General features: G+C 42.6%; 1 protein-coding gene across 4 annotated transcripts in view; it reads left to right on the forward strand.

The window, feature by feature from the left end:
- The window catches only part of TENM1 (teneurin transmembrane protein 1), a 2006416-nt gene that overhangs the window by 1348278 nt on the left and 636972 nt on the right, over positions 1-21166 (forward strand). The window lies entirely within an intron of this gene.

A 21166-nucleotide genomic window follows, 5' to 3' on the forward strand; every position in this document is an offset into this window, starting at 1 on the left:
CTCTATTCTCGATGCCCATGGAGTAAAATCACCTCCATTGTGAGGTACATACAACACCGACCTAGTAACAGGGCGCTATGCAGCCTGATAGCTTTGTGCAGTAAATACACCACAGATGCAGTAACATGGTGCGATGCAGTCGAATAGCTTTCTGCAGTACACACAGCACCGACGCAGTAACAGGGAGCTATGCAGTCTGATAACTTTGTGCAGTACATACACCACAGACGCAGCAACAGGGTGCGATGCAGTCTGATAACTTTGTGCAGTACATACACCACAGACGCAGCAACAGGGTGCGATGCAGTCTGATAGCTTTGTGCAGTACAGAGAGCACCGACGCAGTAACAGGGAGCTATGCAGTCTGATAGCTTTGTGCAGTACATACAGCACCGACGCAGTAACAGGGTGCTATGCAGTCTGATAGCTTTGTGCAATACATACAGCACCGACGCAGTAACAGGGCGCTATGCAGTCTGATAGCTTTGTGCAGTACATACATCACTGACGCAGTAACAGGGCGCTATGCAGTCTGATAGCTTTGTGCAGTACATACACCACAGACGCAGTAACATGGTGCGATGCAGTCGAATAGCTTTCTGCAGTACACACAGCACCGACGCAGTAACAGGGAGCTATGCAGTCTGATAGCTTTGTGCAGTACATACACCACAGACGCAGCAACAGGGTGCGATGCAGTCTGATAGCTTTGTGCAGTACAGAGAGCACCGACGCAGTAACAGGGAGCTATGCAGTCTGATAGCTTTGTGCAATACATACAGCACCGACGCAGTAACAGGGCGCTATGCAGTCTGATAGCTTTGTGCAGTACATACATCACTGACGCAGTAACAGGGCGCTATGCAGTCTGATAGCTTTGTGCAGTACATACATCACCGACGCAGTAACAGGGCGCTATGCAGTCTGATAGCTTTGTGCAGTACATACATCACGGATGCAGTAACAGGGCGCTATGCAGTCTGATAGCTTTGTGCAGTACATACATCACTGATGCAGTAACAGGGCGCTATGCAGTCTGATAGCTTTGTGCAGTACATACATCACTGATGCAGTAACAGGGCGCTATGCAGTCTGATAGCTTTGCCTAATTCCTACGGTTTTGTTTTTTGTTGAAATATTTCACTGGCATTCTGCAATTCTTGATTTCATATAAAAGTGACATGAGCAAGGTTTCATACTACACACAATGACCACGGGAAAGTCGAATACGGCACGTTTAAGGACACACAGAATATGAAAAAGCACTGAAAGAAGAGAACAATACAGGCAGCACTTTGGAAGGCATCTGAGGGCTGGGTGAAGAAGTGAAGACTGGCAAAATAACTCGCTGCTTGCACCAACCAGCAACTGTGCCATCTGCAGGGCATGGGCTCAATGCCCTGCAGGTGCGAGTTCTGGCCTTGGAACTTTGCCGAATCATTGCTAGGCTTCGCAAATATAATCATCTTAATATTTGCCGTCTGTGGTCTAGGTGCTGCAGGGTTGGAGGATTTGGCACATTTCCTGTTCTTTTGCCCTACTTACTCCGCGTTAAGAAGGTGGTTGTTGGTTCCAGTTTTTGGAGGGAAAAATTGTGTACAGTACATACGGGCCTGCACTTCCTTTTTCTGCTGAAAGCGAAAGCCCCTCTGACAGCTGTTGCCTATCGATCTTTGTAAACAGGGCATTGAAAATGCACCAGAAGATTACGCAGGAAAAAGAGACTTTTATGCCAACTGTCTTAAGTGCATCTCCCCCTTAAGTAGAAGGCAGTGTAAGGGGTTTCTTATGTAACTGTTCAATTCTAAGGGGTGGGCTAAATTTCAACGTTTTAAGGTATGGATTTTATGTAGCTGTTTTACATTTTATATTTATGTATTGTACTTTTATGCCTATTGTTATCGGAACAATGTTTATTGATTGATTTATATTTTTGCATGCATCTATTGCTCTACATATGCATTGGTGCACACAGACACACCTGCGATAAAGAACATGACTTCTCTCAAGATGCAGACCCGTGTTACCTTAAACTAAATTCCCCCTCAACCTAAGGACATTTACACCAAGTGCCTTTTTGCGTGTAAACCAGTGCTACGGTACATTGCCATTATTTTGCAAAGATTGGAATTTTGGAAGAAGGAACCTCTTAAGGGATAATTAACTATAGCTGATTCTCCACACATGCCATAGCGTCAAAGAGTGAATTTCCAGAACCCTGTAGCCAACACAAAGGGCCTTATTATGTTATGGGGATAATTTAAAAAATATGTGGTATTTTAAAAAACCCCTTATTTTTAAAATGCAATCTAGTTTTGACTTTGGATTGCAAGCGCTATTTACTGGTTCAGGAGTTTACAGTAGACAGTACTGTAGTCCCTCCCTGCTCAATCTTATGTGCCTAAAGCGGTTAATATCCCATGCAATCTCAATTGTTTTTTTTTTATTGGTATAGTTCAAATAAAATCAACCTTTCAATAGTTTACAGAAGATCAAACAGATATTATTATACTTTTTACAATTCATCATTAAAACGAAGCATAAAAAAGCACAGAGTATTCAGAAACCAGATAGTAAAACTAGAAATAAAATGATTATATATCACATTGCTTAAATCTTCTGAGATCTCAGACAGTGTAGAATTCATATTTACATGATTCATAACATAGAATAAGTCCAAATTAAGAGATATTAGAAAATATATAATTGCAATTCTAACACATGTCCGCTCAGAGTTGAATAATCAATTCCACAGTGAGTCATAAGTAACGATTAAATAAGTTTTCAAACATTTCTGAAAGAACATTTTTCGTTTCGGTAATAATTCAGGACAGCTAGTCAACAAATGTCCAAGGGTCTCCCGCTGTTCATTATCCCGACAGAATCTGCATAATAGTCCATGAAATCCCAATCCTTAATAAAGTGCTGAACTGAAAAGTGACAGCAGTTCTCCTGGTTTAATTTCAATACTACATTTTACTGAGAAATGATAATGTGCAGATGAGAAAAAAACTTTCTTACACCTTCAGGAGGCTTTATTTCTTAAGTCGCACTTTTCTCCTCTCACCATGCCTCTGCATTAGGGGTCTTCATGGATTCCTGCGGTTTCAAGGCAGTTTTTCTAGCTTCAACATTGTCCCAGAGTTGTGTTAGCTTCAAACTCGTTAATCTCATTAATCACTTCAGAGTTGTGTTAGCTTCAAACTCGTTAATCTCATTAATCACTTCATCGTTGTCCCAGAGTTGTGTTAGCTTCAAACTCGTTAATCGCATTAATCACTTCATTGTTGTCCCAGAGTTGTGTTAGCTTCAAACTCGTTAATCTCATTAATCACTTCATCATTGTCCCAGAGTTGTGTTAGCTTCAAACTCGTTAATCTCATTAATCACTTCATCGTGGTCCCAGAGTTGTGTTAGCTTCAAACGTGTTAATCTCATTAATCACTTCATCGTTGTCCCAGAGTTGTGTTAGCTTCAAACTCGTTAATCTCATTAATCACTTCATCGTTGTCCCAGAGTTGTGTTAGCTTCAAACTCGTTAATCTCATTAATCACGTCATCGTTGTCCCAGAGTTGTGTTAGCTTCAAACTCGTTGATCTCATTGATCACTTCATCGTTGTCCCAGAGTTGTTTTAGTTTCAAACTCTTTAATCTTATTAATCACTTCTTCGCTGTCCCAGAGTTGACAACACAATGGTATTTGTTTTCATTCTTCATATTGTCTTCCAAACTAACAGCACATTCCAACGTGTGCACTTACTGTTGGATTTTGAAATCTTGCTGCATAGCCTCAAAATTGGACTCACTCTCATGTATATGTTTTGGACATATTATATATCAAGGCAGGCCAGTTCCTCCTGGGTGGGCCATCTATTGAACAGGCTTTAAACATGTTCTCACACTTGTAAGCACCTCTTTAAATTGTGTGCTCTCCAGTAATTCTCAGCTCTTTATTCACTCATTTGCTCATTCCTCAAAACAACCTCACCAAGATCAAATTCCTGCAGCTGGACACCTTCCAAGCAGAAAGCAATTCAACGGTGGCTGGACGAAATGTGCTTGGAGAGGTACAACATGCACCTCACCCATTCAGCAAAACCCTGTAGGATGTATTATGCACAGCAATCTATCCATCCAACAACATATGGTGGAAAATCCTCAGAAAGCTTGTATGACAGCTTGGTATCAGATCTCTCCACTTCAAAAGATCACGCCCTTCCTCTTGCTCCAGGACTTCTGAATGGTGGTACATGGCCAAATGATCTTGCATATTAATCGGGGCAATGCCCTTCTCTCATATCTCACCACCTGTTTTTATGAAATGTGATCGCATCATCCACAACTTGCATGAGTATCACTGGTTCCACCTCCCAGCTTTGATCTGGTTCATCAGCACAGGCCTCACCTGCAAGACAACCCCCACAGGTGTGCAGGCCTACATGATGAACAAACTATAAACATAAGGTGGCACATGGTCATCTCACTGCAAGACCCTGACCAGACTGGAAACTAGACTGGCTCGCAAGGAGGAAAAATAGGAAACAGGCTTTCTCATGCTATGCTCCGATTCTCTGGAACACCATCCAAGTGGCAATCCGGACTGCTCCAAGTCTCCCCCGGTTTAGGAAAGAACTGAAGGCATGGTTCTTCCAACAACAGTTTGATGTAACCAAGATGTGTATTATTTTTGTAACGTATTGATTTAAAAAGTGCTTCCACCAGATAATGACTATCTTGTCTCAGGAGGATAGCTCAGGGGCAATGTGCTCACCTTGGAAACACGACGACACGGAGCACCACTGGTTCGATCCCTCGGTCCGCGCTTAGAAACCTCTGGGTATTAAGCGTGTTATAAATATCCCATCATATCATATCATTTTGCATATCCCCTTCCATGTCTTCTATTGTGATGATTGTCACTAGTGTTTACTTGATGATCTGTTACATTATCCTACCAATGTTTTGCTCTATAACCTGTACAGAGCGTTGATGCACCATAGCTATTTACACACAATAATAATAATAATGATAACAATAATAATAATAATAATAATAATAATAATAATAATAATAATAATAATAATAATAATAATAATAATCATCATCATCATCATAATAACTAAGTATGAATAACATCCAGATGCTAGCCCACACTAGACTGGGATCAAGATACTCAAGGCAAATCACTAATTGTAGAAGGAGGAATGACTATTGACTATTGATGCTACCAGGAGCAGTCTGGAAGAAGCCACGTGAAAAGGTGAAGGCATGTATCCTGTATAGGAGAGGAGGACTGCCAGGCTCGCTATGTTTTCTTGTCTTGAGTCGGATGGCAGGTGCAGCAGCTGCTGGAGTCTCTCCCAGGCTGTGATTGATTCTCTTCCAAGAGATCTCCGACAGTCCCTCAAAGGGACGATTCAAGGCCGGCCGCAAAGAAATGTTTATAATCAGCAGTAACTCATATGTTAATACTGAACATGCTTACATTCAGGAAGCCGTCAGTATGTGAGTTTATGTAGAAACACATACACTGATTGTCGTACATGTTTAAATGGTACAATATGTGTTAGTAAGCAGCTGAAATGCATCTAAAGAGTTTTCATAATGGCATATTGAAGCGTGTGTGTGTGTGTGTGTGTGTGAGAGACACGAGGAAAACGGGTGCAGACAAAGTGTGTGCCAAAATAAAGTCGATGTTTAGGTGTCTTCGCCCCTTATCAGAGTCATAGTTGAAAATGAGTAAAGTGAAGGCAGTGTGAACCTGCACACATAACTCCCGCCTGAAACTTAGTTGTGAGTCAGCACCTGCATTGAATGTCTATGCTTTATTGTTATCATTATGGATTGCGTCTATAGCGCCGCGCCGCACGCGCATAGGCCTCATGGCGCACAGCTGTAGAGGTTCACCTCTACCTAAGTGAACGATGAGCATCAGAGGGAATGTGTAGGTTCTGGCGGGATAAACGATTAATTACACACATTAAGTCTGGGTTTTTCGATCCACATGAGAGTAAAATCCTGCCAATTCTTCATGGCATCCACTCTGAATATGTATGAGGTTAACATACAAAGGCAATGTGGCCTCGGTGCTGACTACCCAAACCTCAACACCTGTGCTCTAATCACAGCTTTCGAACTTGATTCTAAAATGGCGTGATTCCTGACGAGTAACTAACCTCCCTGTGCCTCAACCTTTTAAAATGTGCCATTTTTAAATATCTGTTGGTGTTTTATATAGGGCCGCATACCAGCAGACATTCCAGTTTCAGAGCGCTAAGTAACCCTGTGTTACTAATGACCATTATTATGACCCATATCTGTAGAACTGAAATGTCAACCTTCGGAGGATGAAGGCATAAGTAGATCCAAAGGAGTATCAAACCCTGACTGGAGCGGCCACTCTTCCTCATCCGTGATGGGCACGCTCTGTGTAGAGCCATTCTCTCCCCGTGAAGGACGTACCACCTTCTAACTTGAAGGTCAGAAGCAAGTGTCTCAGCTGTCCAGCACCTACACCTGTTTCATCATATGCAAAAATGAAGCGATATGCCATAGACGGCAGGCTGACCCTGTAGGTTACCGCCCACCGCCCAAGTTAAGGGGCCGAGCGCAGCGAGCATCCCTTAATGAGGTTGGCATTGCAGTTACCGAAAGGGTTGGCACACTGCCGAGGGACATATCGGCATAAGCACCAGTGTAGTTATCTAAACGGGTACTAATGGTTCAGTTTAAAGAAAAAGAAATAAATGTACCTTTATTGTGCGGCCCTGCGCCTCGCAGTTCTGCTGCCAGAAGGTCTGTTTTCCATGGTGATGACTGTGACGTCATCAACAGGAAAATGGCACCGGGCCACGTAAGGAAGGTACATTTATTGTTTATAAAAAAAAGACAACTTTAGCACCCATGTAGGAAACTACACGGGTGCTACGTGGTGAAGGGGGAGCGGGGAAGGGAAGGAGGCAGTGGCCACGCTTTTGCTAGCCCACGTTCAGAGCATCCTGATGGGCCAGCACCCTGTCTCAGGGTACTAATGGGTACAATTAACAGGGCATCTGAGATGTCTGCATGTATGGTGTAAACCAGCCACATGTATACAAGCTAGCAGGTAATATTGACAGATGTGTGCCCAGGCATGGACAGCGAGGCACACCCACGTCCTATCAGCCTTTCTCTAGGATAACATTGGACCCATTTAGTATGGACTGAGAAACAATGCACTGAACTCCCATGTCTTTGGATGCATTCCATTCAAAGGTAATGAAGAGAAAGTTGCGAAAAAAAGTACTTGTTTCCGGAGTAAATAGTAAGCTCTAGAAACACATGAATACATTTATAACCCAGAGCAGAATAAGTTCAAATCAAAAGCGTTTTGAATTTTAACACACAGAGTCGTCAATTGCAAATCCTGGGAGGTTAATATGTTTTTTTTTCTCCGAAGGTAGATGGAATATGTAAGTGTGAGAAAGGCCTATTCATGAGTCTGGTGCATAGGGAAGAAATTGCATTGCTTTTCAAAGCTTGTAAATCACAGAGCTGCTTCCATTTCCATTTCCATCTCCAAGCATTGTGATAAAGTGTGATCGAGGAGGGATACTTGGCGCAAATCCTAATGGCACATTCGTCATTGTTTTTGCCCAGTGGACGCCCGCCGTGAACACGACAGCCATGCATTTTGAATGTATAGACCGGAAAATGTAATGTGCTTTCTAAAACAATGTGATGATCAAGAAACGCAGCAAATAGAACAAGTAAATATTAAAAGGAAACGATCCGTACAAAAAAAAAAAAAAAACCGTGGTTGACCGAGATGTGAGTTTCATTTCAGCTGAGATGACATTGTTATTCAAAGAACTTGTGATTCCAATGAAAAGGCTGCCCTGGACAGCATGAGAGTAGGGACTGTATCAGAGCTGTATGTATCACACGCCTATCTAGGATGCTGCGGGCGTCATTGAGGGTTACACTGTGTGCCGTGCCAAGTGGTGGCTTCCTCACAGGTCGCGCAGGCAACCTTAAAGAGTATTCTGACTCTGATGGGAAGCCGCTGACACTCCTTTAGGGGGGGAGACCTGTGGTGCAGTGCATTGCGCCCCACTATGAGTCATGCTGCGGTATGTTGGGAGACCCTAAGGGGGCCAGCCGCCTCACCAGAACGCCAGTGAGAAGGGGCTTTCTCCCAGCGATGTGGGCGATTAACAGTGCCCGGACTTGAGTTTTGAAGCCCTGGGGTGGAAGGAAGGGTTTTATGCCCTGTAGGAGGGTTGGCTTCTCGCATGGCGGTTTGGGTCTTTTTTTGTTGATATGCTGTCATGGAGAGAGAGCTGGCTATAATAAGCCCACAATGTTGTGACAAGATGAGTAAACGTGAAGGTTACAAAGTAGGTCAAATCCCATGCAATATGTACTTTAATTAGAGATGCCCTCAACGGGTTGAAAATGGTGTGCTTCTCTGTACCACGATTCATTTAACTTGTATTAAATGTAGCTTTCTCTGTTGCTAACTCTATTCAAAATTTCATAAAGTGCCATTCTGGCATGAATGGTTCTGTGGGACTTTACTAATCGATAAGCCAAATTTGAGTATCCAGTAATTTTGTTTAATATCAATGAATGCATTACAATTGCAATCACGTGATAGCAAGTGATTGGGCCTCATTAAGACTTTTGCGTAATGGGTTAACAGGCTCTAAAGGAGGTTGACCCGTTAATCCCATTATGCAAAATTATGAGGTCCCCTCGCGGGACCTGGTAAGGACGCCTGGTAAAACCAGGTGTCGTTTCAGGTCCCGCGAGGGGAAGAGGGAGCAAACCTAATCGGCCCATTGTTTGCTCCCTCTCCCATTCCCATTGAGTCCTATGAGGGCCCATATGGGAATGGTGAAGGTCTGTGCCCAGGTTCCCAGAGGGAGGAATTACCGTGCCCTCTGTACTCAGAATGGCCCGGTAATTCCCCATTCTGGGAACCCGGTAATGGAGCCCGGATTGGCGGCAGCCATGGAGCTAATAGCTCCATGTCTGCCGCCAAACTCGTAATGAGGCCCATTGTGTTTGGCGAGAGCTAGTGTACGTAACAGTACAGGTACCGCCCTGATTGTGGGGTGGCATTCATTTGTATTTCCTGCTTCAGTTGTCCAACAGTTGGACACGGGCTGGACACGGGTTGCATAGCTCAGTGGCAACGTGCTGGTCTTGGAAGAAAGACGATACAACGGATTGCGCTTGAGCAATATACAAAAATCTATTACACTAATAATACAATCTGGGGATCATTGGAATAGGTCTGGTGCTTCTGATCCGGTGAACGCAGGTAATTGAGGGGTTAGACAGGAGGACAGAATCCTGTGAGAGATGCATGTTACATTGATTATTAAGAAGGGTTCTGTGTATGCCACCCTGTTTCTATGCATAGGAGATGTAAAGCCCACCAAGGACGAGTCTGGTTTGTACAGTACGTTGTCGAAAGTTTGCCAGATGTGTCGTCTTGGTATTGTGCCTCTGCCAGTAAGCATCCATCCTGATGTTAGCTAGTAAGGAGTGGCTGCCAGTAACATATGGCATCTTGTTGACTGCCAGGCTCCCTAGCCAGAATCTCGCATGGAATCATTGCAGTCGCCGGGAGAGTAGAACGGTAGGTGGTTTAAGCCATGGATGAGAGTGGTGAGCGGGCAACGCTCTAAGGTGTGTTTGTTTATGGAATGGACTAGGGAGGCTTGTCTGTGTGATCTTGGCTTGTTGAGGCGCAATATGGTTTCAGGGCGGTCTTGCTAGAGTACTGAGCTGGATGTGTGCCTCACCCACAAAGTGTTGCTTCATAGAGTAAAGACTAGCGGAGGGCAATCCTTGCAGCAGCGAGGCTAGTTGAGTTCTCACTCTCACGTGAATTCAGCCAGAAGGAGTGGTGATAGAGAAGAATAGCTTGCATTTGGGGGTCGCCAGGAGTATAGAGGCCAGGTGGATGTCGTGAGAGTTTCAAGCAGGACACATGGAGCAGGTTGGAAGTTATGAGGAGATGGTGGCATCATCCTGGCGTTTTAGAGTCAGAGTACAAATATCCTGAATGATCCTGCTCTGAAAAGCAATGCAAAGGTAATGTAATGTAATTGGGCTTGTATAGGGTGACCTTTGCCATTGTTGCAGCTTCTTGAAACTTGGTGCTGTAAAGGAGCCAGGCTAGGGGTACTGGACAGAGAGGGAGATGTGGGAACCGAGGTGGTGTTCTTTTTCAGATCAGAAGCAGCCATTGTAGTAAGATTATGTATAAATTAGGATAGGGGACATTAGTTTCTGTTGCCATGGGGAGATGTCCCACGTGGTGTTAGTTTGTTTCCTAATGCATTTTCTGCTGTGGGGGAAGCAGAATCATCTGTGCTCTGAGAGGTGAGTTTGAAGAAATATTCATCAGAAAGACCAGATACTGATACATCAAAGTCATACAACAATCTAAGTGCCTGTGAACATGTTTATAATCCATTACTGTAGCGAAGCATCGCCCAGAGCCAGAAAAGATATGCATAATGCGATCCACCCACTGAAGAACATGTGCAATATGTGTTTCAGCAGGATGCAGGCCTATGACTCGTGACTTGTTTATCCTTTTCCTGTCGTTATGTCCGATGCCTTTTTTTTTTAAAAGGAATGCCAGGAATAGCGCAATGAATGAAATAATTGAAATCTGTGGTGGTTGAATACAATAATAATATAGCAATTAGATATTTAGACGCTTCTTTTTTTAATCAATGCCATCACCTTAAAAAGTCACTTTCTCTGAAACACAAATAAAATGATAAAAGCTGCCTAAGAAAAAGGAGGAAGAAGTCTGACATTTTGTTTTGCGGTATGCTCATTGAACTAGTGTAAAGTTGAATGATTTGCTGAAGAAAAATCGTCCATCATCCAAGAGTAACATACAATGGGCAACACTAAAAACTAATAAAAACTCCAAACCTATGCTGCTAGGAGAACAGACCAGAGGTATATGGCAATATAGTTCACATGTTATTATAACAGTTTGCCCAATCCAACACAATGGCAGTCACTCACCCCCCCCCACATAAACACCTCCTCCTCCCTCCTTCATAACAACTGACGTCACACACATCCCCAGCAAAGGAGGACTCTCTGCTCAGTGTCAGAGCAGATAGGCATCTGAGAATAGTGTGCATGTTGGGTGCTATGCAGCCTGGCCATTGCAGAGTGACACATCTGATTGAATTAGTAACATGTTCCTGCTGCAAACACATCCAATCTACACTATAAAGCGACAAAATCACTAAGCAGGATGGTAGGCTTTAACAAATCATTAAAATAAAATCCCAGCCCTCAATGGCTACTCCTTATAAGTGCATCTCTTATTAATATCAGATGACTTATCAACTTGCCGTAAGCATCCCATACCCTACTCTTCACAATGGAGTGTTAAGACAATTCAACAGCCTTATCCTTTGCCTATATATTAATCATTGTATTAAAAAAAAAAACAATCTCTGGTTCAAGGCACCCTCTCTATCAAAGGTTCATAGAGTTCCCTTGAGGGAAACATGCTGGTTAAATTCTTGGCGTCGGTGTCTCAGAATACATTTATGGCCTGATTCAAGGAATATTTGCAAGGTTTAAAGTGACCTTGCACCGCTGAAAAGTGACTTTGCCCGACTGACACAAACCCTGATTCGTGGAACTGTGCAAAGTGTATTTTTTCAGTGCTAAATCAGTAAAAAGACCTTTTTGCAGTACAACATGAACTTTGCACTGACTTTGCCAAACAAACAATGCCCTTAGTGTCTGCCCGTTAGCTTTATGTCAGCAATATCTCCAGCTTTCTTCCTATCCGAGGATTTTTAAGGCTGTGTCTTAAAAAGAAATATCTATCATATTGTCAATAAAGTTAATCAACAATATGTCTGGGGCTGGTTGGCTTGTGTGTATTCATGAAGCATGGGGCTATCTGCAAGTGCCTCAGTATGGCCTATTTTGAAATAGGATTGTGATAAGGAAGAGGACATTGAGTGATATTACTTGTTAATTAAGCAGTAAACCCTGACGGGTGGGGTCCTTATCAGGTCAGGTGATTACCAGACCCAGTTACAGGCCAGAGCGAAGCAAAAGCCTTAATGTTAATCCAGGCATTACCAGACCCGGTAAAGCTCCCCGCCTGTAGGGGTTTATTGCCATTAGAATCCATCAATGTTTTTCTGGAATGCTAAAAGGTTTTTTTATAATTTGAGAAATTATGTGGTTACTGTTTCTTTTTCAGTTGAGAAACAATATGGCTGCCATGGACAAGGAAACAGAAAGCAACACATAGTCCTTTCTCCATTTCCATGGTGGCTATTGCCACTACGGGAAGCATTCTGGCACCTGTGAGGCACCATACAGCTTCAGAAAAGTGGGTGGAGTAGGAAATTGGGGTAGGGTTGGAGGGACAGGGGAGGTCTTCCCTGGTGGGGAAAATGGCACCCTCCTGCCACCCCACATTGCAAGGCCCTGATTGGGTGGGGTATTTACCTGTAATCAATGAACCACTGGGTTGTATTCTTTCCAGTCAAGGTTTAAATGCCCATTCTCCATGATCCAGATGAAAGGGGTCGAACATTGTTCTGGTAAAAAAAAAAAGAAAAACAATTGGTATGGAGTGGTTGGTCATCTCAAAGAGCATACTTAGAAAAAGTATATTTAAAATAACATTAATAACTATATATAATAAAAGACAACTATTTTGCATAACTTTCGTACAGCCTTGTGATACAAAGTGGCATGAGAGCACCATTACTAAGAAGCGCAGCAAGGAAGTGTAAGACTGAAAGTAATGAAGATATCTAGCAAACCAGCCGGTCAATTGCTATCACCACATTAAGATAGGTTTAAACTATGGCTTGGAAAACAGACAGAATCACTGCAACCTCATTCACCTTAGTGACCATGCAGACACTGTCTACTCTAGAGAGTAGTTTATAGGACTCATCACTTACTTAAAAAACATATTCCTCCACTCACCCGGGCAGATTTTATACTTGTTTTGATTTTATTGATTGGCTCAGATGTTAAAACCACCTCACCAGGCTCATTTACCACTCTAAGACATTGGATTTATGCTAACTGATTCTTAATTAAACACATACCAAAAGTCACAAGTGCCTGTGTTTAAATTCTGCCCTCAATACCTTTTTTCATAATCCGTTTTATTTTTCAAACAAATGCTTGAGGGATTAAACATATCAAATAATACAAACTATATGACTTAGAAATCCAAAAACATGAACAGACACATCATAGACACTGTTGAGTCATTAATCCTCACAAACCAATGGCCCTACCAGGTGTGTTGCTAGGGCAGGGGGGGACTAAGGGGCCTGTAGCCCCTGATCCTTTGGTTGTAGCCCGGGATAGAATGTCAGCAGCTACAGCCAAAAGACTAGCTAGCCCCCAGTCCCAACAGTTCGGACATCAGCTTAGCCCCGGGTCTTTTCCAGACCTAGCAACTCCCCTGGGCCCTACCATTGTGAAACTGACTAAGATGTAGCACAATCATTAGCGCACCAGCATCAATCATGTGTCTCCCCACAAGTATAGTCAATAAACTATTCCAACAATGATTCACACAGTATCTGAAACCACTGTAGACAAAAAGCTAGGAAGTACCAAGCAAACATTATTCTCTGAATACTAAGAGTTCAAATATGTTACAACACACCACAGCAGACAAATCGCAATACTTTTTAAAGAAATGCAAAAGATGTATAATACACCATTAAATTCATGGCATTAATCAGCACATTTCATAACAAAACAACAAACATGATTAAAACACTCAAGCTTAATTTTAACAGACTGATGCCACCATTCTCCTGTGCAACTAGTAGTCCAATCTAAGGTACCATGAAGTACTGGAACCACACTTCTGGAAAACAAGGATGACATTTGCTCTAGCACAGAAACCAGGAAATGTACATGTTGGTCCAGTTTACTCTATATTCTGTATGGACACTGTCTAATCGCCAAGTCCTATTGTTACCTCTGGTATACTTTACAGATGTAAAGGAAACAGAAGTCGCAAGTAAGACCTGCCCAATACCACGCAATGTAAAGCATCAACAAAGGTTCTTATTGATACAATCAAGGGTTAAAATGGTGCATATTACAGCATAAATTCTGTGGAAAAATGCTTCAAGGCCATACAGTTTACACTATGTTTCTTTCTTTGGGGTATCACAGTAAAATATCCAATAGAGATGAGATCAGATGCCAATTTCTGCCAGCACCCATTTAAGAAACATGCACAATATTGGTCAGTATCCCCATGTAATAATGTATGCATATTTGCTTTACCCATAATGTCAGGAAAAATGACATGCCACTGCAAAAAAACATGTCCATGCCAGCTGGGCCAATGAAGGCCAGTAGTCTGACTTTAGAATTATAATTATGCTATTTTGTACATAATTCTAGTAGAAATGTTCTGCCACTGTAAGAAAGCATGCTCTTTCTGGCTGCACCAGGGTCAGACAGTATCTCCACATGCGAAGAGTACTCATTGTGTGTTTGCCCATAATGCCTGTAAAAGGGTAGGCCCACCACTGTAATAAAACCTGTTCATACTGGATGCACCAAAGTAGGTCAATGTTCCCATACAAGAAAACCCACCATTTTGATTTGCCCATAATGCCAGCAAAAATGTCATGCCACTGTATGAAAACATGCCCATCCTAGTTTCACCATTGTAGGCCAGTAACTTCCCATAAGAAGAATCATATTGGTGTTGCCCATAATGCCATTGAAAATGATATTCCACTCTAATAAAAACGTGTCCATACTTTCTGTTCTGCATGAATGTAGGTCGGTATGTGCAAATAGGGACATTCATCATGCTGTCAAATAGGGACATTCATCATGCTGGCTTTTGGTGACTCTGGTCCTTATGCTGTGGGGTCTCATTTTGGTTCCTCCTGCCTGCGATCAGGATGCCAGTATGCCCCTCTGTCAGCGACTCGCTTCACCCTTGGGTAGAGGCCTGCATGCTTCTCAGGTTCACCACCTTCCTGGACTCTGCAACTTTCTACGGGTTATGGGTTCCCTCCACCCATCAGATTGTCTGTGTGGTCTTGCCTCCAGACTCCTATTGGACATGAAACATCACCTCTTCTGCATTTCAGGTTTTTGGGCTTCACCCTCAGACTGGCTCTCTCCCTCCACTTGGGGTTGCTTCTCTGTTGCTCCTGCTTGGGGCTTGGCCAATCCTCTCCACCCTCCACCCAGTTCCCTTGAATAACCATGTACCTTGGTCACTGTGGAAGTGTTCCTCTAGGGAGGTGGTCTCTTGGGTGGACGTGGAACCTTGACTTTGCTTCCTTCCTGGCCTTCCGCCTCACTTGGTCGGGTTTTGCTCATCCTGCTGGTGGTCAATGGGTCCTCGGCATCATTAGTTGCAGGTACCAGTTAACTATCTCTGGCATGGCTGAGTCCTCTCTTCATGTGTGCTGACTGTGGACCACATGGGGGAGAGCAGGGTTACATGGCAGACAGAGCTCCTTGGTTCTGCTCGCAGGCTGCATGGGGTAGTTTCCGGACTCCATCCTCAAGTGTAACACCCCTTCCTGCTGATTGCTCTGTGGGAGTTCATTCTCTCCCTTTGTTGTTCACACAGGTTTTTTAAACCCCAGGCTGTAACAAGACTGGATAACTAAATTATACTGTGATTTGTGGGGTGTACTTAAAGGCCCCAAACTGAAGGTCCATGTGAAAAAGGCCTACATGTCATTACCAAAGGAAAGGCAACATTTTTTATTCACAAATTAAGAAGAAATTCGAGAGTCCCTTTCACATGAAAAACTGAATTTTAAACACTGACACAAACACGGCTTTGCATGTGTGCTTGCAAGTTAAAGCAAGACATGAGGAAAATGTTCCCCTGATAACATAAAAATGTTACGGAAAAGACATGGTGCATGTTGTCAAAAAGTATTGTAACTTATATTTCACATGTAAAAATCTAGCAAACATTTGAAAAGAAAAGCCCACTTTGTTTCCATGATAAAGTTTCTGTAGGCCCCAGGCAAAACCTTTTCTTGCTGTGGAACAAATGCCACAAAGGACTCCGCCCACGGAAAGTCTGGTTTACATCCCCCAAGCTAATTTGCAACTGCAATAAAATGTGGCCTGCCTGAAAGGAGTTGTCTCTGAAGGCTGAGCTCTGTGCAGAGACAAATAGCCCTGGCTGGTGCATCCCCGGAATGTGGAGAGTATGGAGGTGTCAAAACAGGGTCTACAATAAAGAGGAGCTGAACTTTGAAAGAAATACAAAAAAGTGATGCCTTTCAGATCGAAATAGTGGTCCCCTCCAGATAAGAGGGCAGTCCTTGTGACATAACAGGGCCAGCCTGGCTCATTATCTACAGTGGGGGATCTCTGTGTAGCAAATGCATCCTCTATTTACGAGCTGTAACCAACTGCATACAAGCAACTTCACAGAGACTAATACAAACACTGGCCCAGTGAGCTAAATGGCCCTGAAGATAGCAGGCCTCCAATTTGCATATCCCAAAGATTTGCTATTAATTTAAAAGGACTATTATCATGTAGGCCTTTATTGCAGTCAGATTTTCTTTATTCATGGGTCAACTTTTAGATAATTGTCAGGCGATTTTGCTGATATACAATTCATCCACCTGCAATTTAGGGAACAGTAATGGCCAGTAAAACTTGGTTCCTGCCTGATCTAACAATGTCCAAAATATAATAGTTGGCGAACTAGGGAAGGGTGAAATTATGAATGTGGAGAGTAAATTACATGTTCATAACTGTTATGCTTTCTGTGAAAATGGCAGATAATTGACAAATGGTCTTTTAAAATGGTGCAAACTTTGGCTGTCATTTTATTTAATTCCCCATTATTAGCTGAAAAGGAAAATGTATATATTATGGCAGTTGCTACTAAATATATGAAGCTTTGCCACATAAATAGTTTTTGCCAAAACTTTGAAATAGAAATTGCAAATGAAGCTGCTATTTTTCTGCTCCAGACTATTAAACTAATCTGCAGACATGGGCTGGAGCTGAGAGGAGAGGGAAGGGTAACTGTACAATCCTAGTTGCGAGAACTTTTGTAGGGTACTTCCCCATGATTGTAAACTTGATGGTGTCATTGCTGATATATAAGGTGTTATGCACTATGAGGAAGCGACAGAGCTGCTGAAATTTACTATTAGGTAGAGCTGCTATAATTACCATCAAAACAGCTGCTAAAACTCTCCATCTATCTGATAGCAACAAGGAAACATTAGAAGAGATTGCAGACATTGCATTTGGGTGGAGCTGTGTATTAGAGCTGTCTGTTGCTGGGGAGGCCTAAAATGCAGACTGGATACTATGGTTGAGAGCTGGGGACTAAATTGGGGAGAGCAGTGACCAGAGTCCTGCCCTATTGTTCCAGAGGGCCCTGACATGCAGATGGCTGTCCTGAATATTAAACAGAGGTTTTCTATGTAAGTAGAAGTGAACCCTTTGCAACCAAAAGGTGGGGTAATCTGTAAATATGTTTCCTTTTTATCAGGTGGGGGGCAAACTGTGTAGATGCTTCACCTATTTCAGAAAAATATAAATGTTATTAACTCCCCTTGGCAGAACACTACGGGGTGATTTTTGTTCTAATTAAAAATTAGCAAAGCTCACTTCTCAGTGTGCGCTGAAAAACTAGAGCCTATAATTTAATTGCGTAATCCTTTTCGTCCTGTTGACCCTGTCTTCTTTAAGGAAGAGGGGTGTCTTGGTTCTTAAATCAGTCCATTCTTTTTGTCCAACTTTCACCTGCACAGGCCTTTCTGTGGAGGGGGCTCTGCAATCCACAATTCTCCAATCATCCCAATGTATCATCAAACTTCCCCAACCCAGACCAAAGTAGGGAAGGAGGTCAGAAAAACAAACTGCTAAATCACACTGTGTTTATTTTAAACCGAAAGTGTGGGTGAAATAATAATTGCCATATGCATTTGCTCACATTTGTTAAACTATACTGCTAGCCTTTTAAGCGCACAGGAAAATTGAAATTGCATAGCACTACATTTGTAATTGTTTGTGTTCACTGACCAGCGCTAATTATTTCTTGAATTGAAATTGAGATAAATTATGATTTGTTTGTTTCCCAAATTAATTTGTGTGATTTATTTGTTTAACAAGAAGTTGATTGTGAGCCACAAAGAAGCTGGCGGGTGTAGTTTGTGCAATTTTTCTTAACATCTAAATCAGATAAACAAAATATATATTTCCATACACCGGCCTGGTTCTTGACTAATTTGTAGATCAAGGGGAGGGATACATGGTGTATTAGATGAATTGGATGATAGGGCTGAATAGAATAATCCATTAAACATTTTGTTGCAGGCCTACATGAGTTTTGTTTGTTTGTTTTGTTTATTTGTTTATTCATTTATATTGCGCACCAGACACAAAGGTATCAGGGCGCGGAAATTACAGGAAGGTTCACAGCTTGGTTACACTGGAAAAATACAATGCACGGACTACATTACAAGGAAATGCAGCATATACAGTGAGGACAGGCAGAGAAGATGACATTACAAGTCATACTGGTAAAGGCAATCAAATATTGAGAACTGAGGCTGGTGTCAGGCCTTACTTGTCAAAGGCTTTTAACCGAGTGATAAGTTTGTGCCTGAACTGGAGGTATGGTTTGTCCGCTTGTATCGTGGAAGGTAGAGAGTTCCATAGCTGAGCAGCTTTTACAGGAAAACTACAACCCCCCCATCTTGGATAGGTTAGTTCTTGGGACAGTGAGGCAATTTGCATTCACTGATCTAGTGGGCCTAGTTGAAGATTTTCTGCACAATCTTTCTAGCGGGGGGCTGCATTATTAAGGCATTTGTATGTAAGTGAGGCAGTTTTGAGTTGGATTTTCATCAAGAGCCAGTTGTTTTGTCTTCTGAGCTCAGATATGTGAACTCTCTTGGAGATGCCCAAGGCCGCTCTAAGGGCATTGTTCTGAAGAGTTTGAATTCTGTTCAAGATGTATTTATTGGAGCGAATGTAGAGAGCATTACAGTAGTCTAATTTAGACAATATCAGGGCTCTGGCAAGGGTGGAACAGCTATCTGTGGATAGAAAAGCTGTGCCTGCCCTGATAAGTTTGCATGTGTATGCAATCATGGAAGCCATAGAGTTGACTTGTTTAGTGAATGAAAGAGCGGAGTCGAGGTAGAAACCTAGAGTTTTTCCCTCTTTGGCGACATTGATAGAGTTACAGTCAATAATGAAGGAGGTGTAGTCGGGTCCTAATTTTTTAAGTTGAAGAGTAGTACCCAGGATGATGAGTTCAGTCTTGTCATCATTCAGGCATAAACCATGTGTTGCCATTCATGCCTGGATGATGAGGTAAACCCTGCTCACCAAGGCCAAATTCTTGTCGTAATCTCCGGAAAGTGGATGGAGAATCTGGGTATCATCTACATAATTAGTGTAGGTGATCCCGAGATGGTCCAGATCATCGAAAAGTGGCTTGGTGAATCTCTTGTACAGGGTGGGCGAAACAAATGATCTCTGGGGTACTCCGCATGTGAAGGGGTTGGGGTCTGCTGCAGCTAAGGGTGAGAAGACTCTCATGGTCCTATTGCTGAGAAATGATTCAATCCATGTAATAGCTTCCTTGGAGAAGTGTGCAGCTGATTTCAAGTGGCTGTAAAGGACCTTGTGATCAACAAGGTGAAATGCGATTGAGAGATCTAAAATGAGAAGAAGTGTTGATTTCCCTTTGTCCCTGAGTTCGTCTATTTGAGCCTTGAGGTTGATGAAAGCTGTTTCTGTTCCATGTTGGGGACAGAAGCCTGATTGTCGCACTTCTAGTAGGTGGTTGCATTCAAGGAATTTTTGGATTTGTAAATATGCTACCTTATCTATTAATTTAAGGAGAAAAGGCACGGTCGTGATAGGTTGGTAGTTGGTCGGGATGGATGGGTCTAGTGTTTGTTTTTTCAAGAGTGGGAGTACCCAGGACTCTTTGAGGTTGCTTGGGATAGAACCAGACCTAATGGAGGTATTGATGAGCTGCGATATCAATGGAGCTAAATCTCTCGCTGCGTCCTAGATGAGTTGAGCGGGGCATTGGTCGCCCTGGCAATTTGAAGGTTTTAGTGATAGTATTATTTTAATGGAGATTTTGGAGAAGCTGGAACAGGTTAGAGGGTTAGGGAGGACGTAAAGAGGGGTATGAGAGGTATGTTAGGGAGAGACGATTTCTTTTTTGCAATTTTGTCTTGGAGGGAAGTTATTTTGTTGGCTAAGGCATACTAAATGTTTGTACACCATGTTGTATCATTAGTACAGGAGTGGGGAGGGAAATAAATCCCTGTGTTGAGGGTGGCCTCCCAATAAACCATTACAGGTTCAAGTAAATAGTGTCTTAGCATAGAACCAGAAACCTCCCCAGCCAATTCTAAAGGGTCATTATTGCACTTATACTGGTCAATCCCACATAGCTAACAAACAAATGGGACTTTTCACATGTGGGAGGATGCATGAAATCAGTTTCTGGGGATTCCTTGTCCACTAAGGGGGAGTCACACCAGCGGGATCCAGCTTGCCCTACCCCATAGAGGGTGTTAAGCGGAGTGGATGCACCTCCCTCGTCCAAAAGGTAAAATGGACATGTTGTTCCTATGTAATTTAGTAATCTGATGACACGGGTACAATCTGCTTCCTGAAAACCTCTTGGGTTTAGGGGCAACCACTTCTGATTCCCGATTTATGTCCCAAGTCTCCAAGTCGCCTCTTTGACAACGGCTGATGATTTCTTCATAAATGATATCACAATAATTTCAGCACAAATCACAGGAGACGGAATAACTCTCCAACCACAATTAAATGTGTGATTTGAGTAAAATGTTTATATGTTTAATTATAATGAATGTCAGTTGCTCTGTTCGTCATACAAATCACTGTTACCAATATTTTATTTTTATATTGCTATGTTTATAATACATAGCTTTCCTTTTCTTTAGTTTACACTTTGCTATCACTCCCTCATTACTTCAGTTTTCAGACTCCTCTGAATACAACCACTGGATATCCTGGTCAGGGTGTCGGTTCAATGAAAGGCAAATCATAGGCAGGCCTCGAGGAAGCTAGGCAGCCATATCATAACTCTTGCTCCTTTGCTCAAGAATGTGT

Source organism: Ambystoma mexicanum, chromosome 5p, assembly GCF_040938575.1.
Source record: "Ambystoma mexicanum isolate Mex_15411 chromosome 5p, UKY_AmexF1_1, whole genome shotgun sequence".
Taxonomy (NCBI): Eukaryota; Metazoa; Chordata; class Amphibia; order Caudata; family Ambystomatidae; genus Ambystoma; species Ambystoma mexicanum.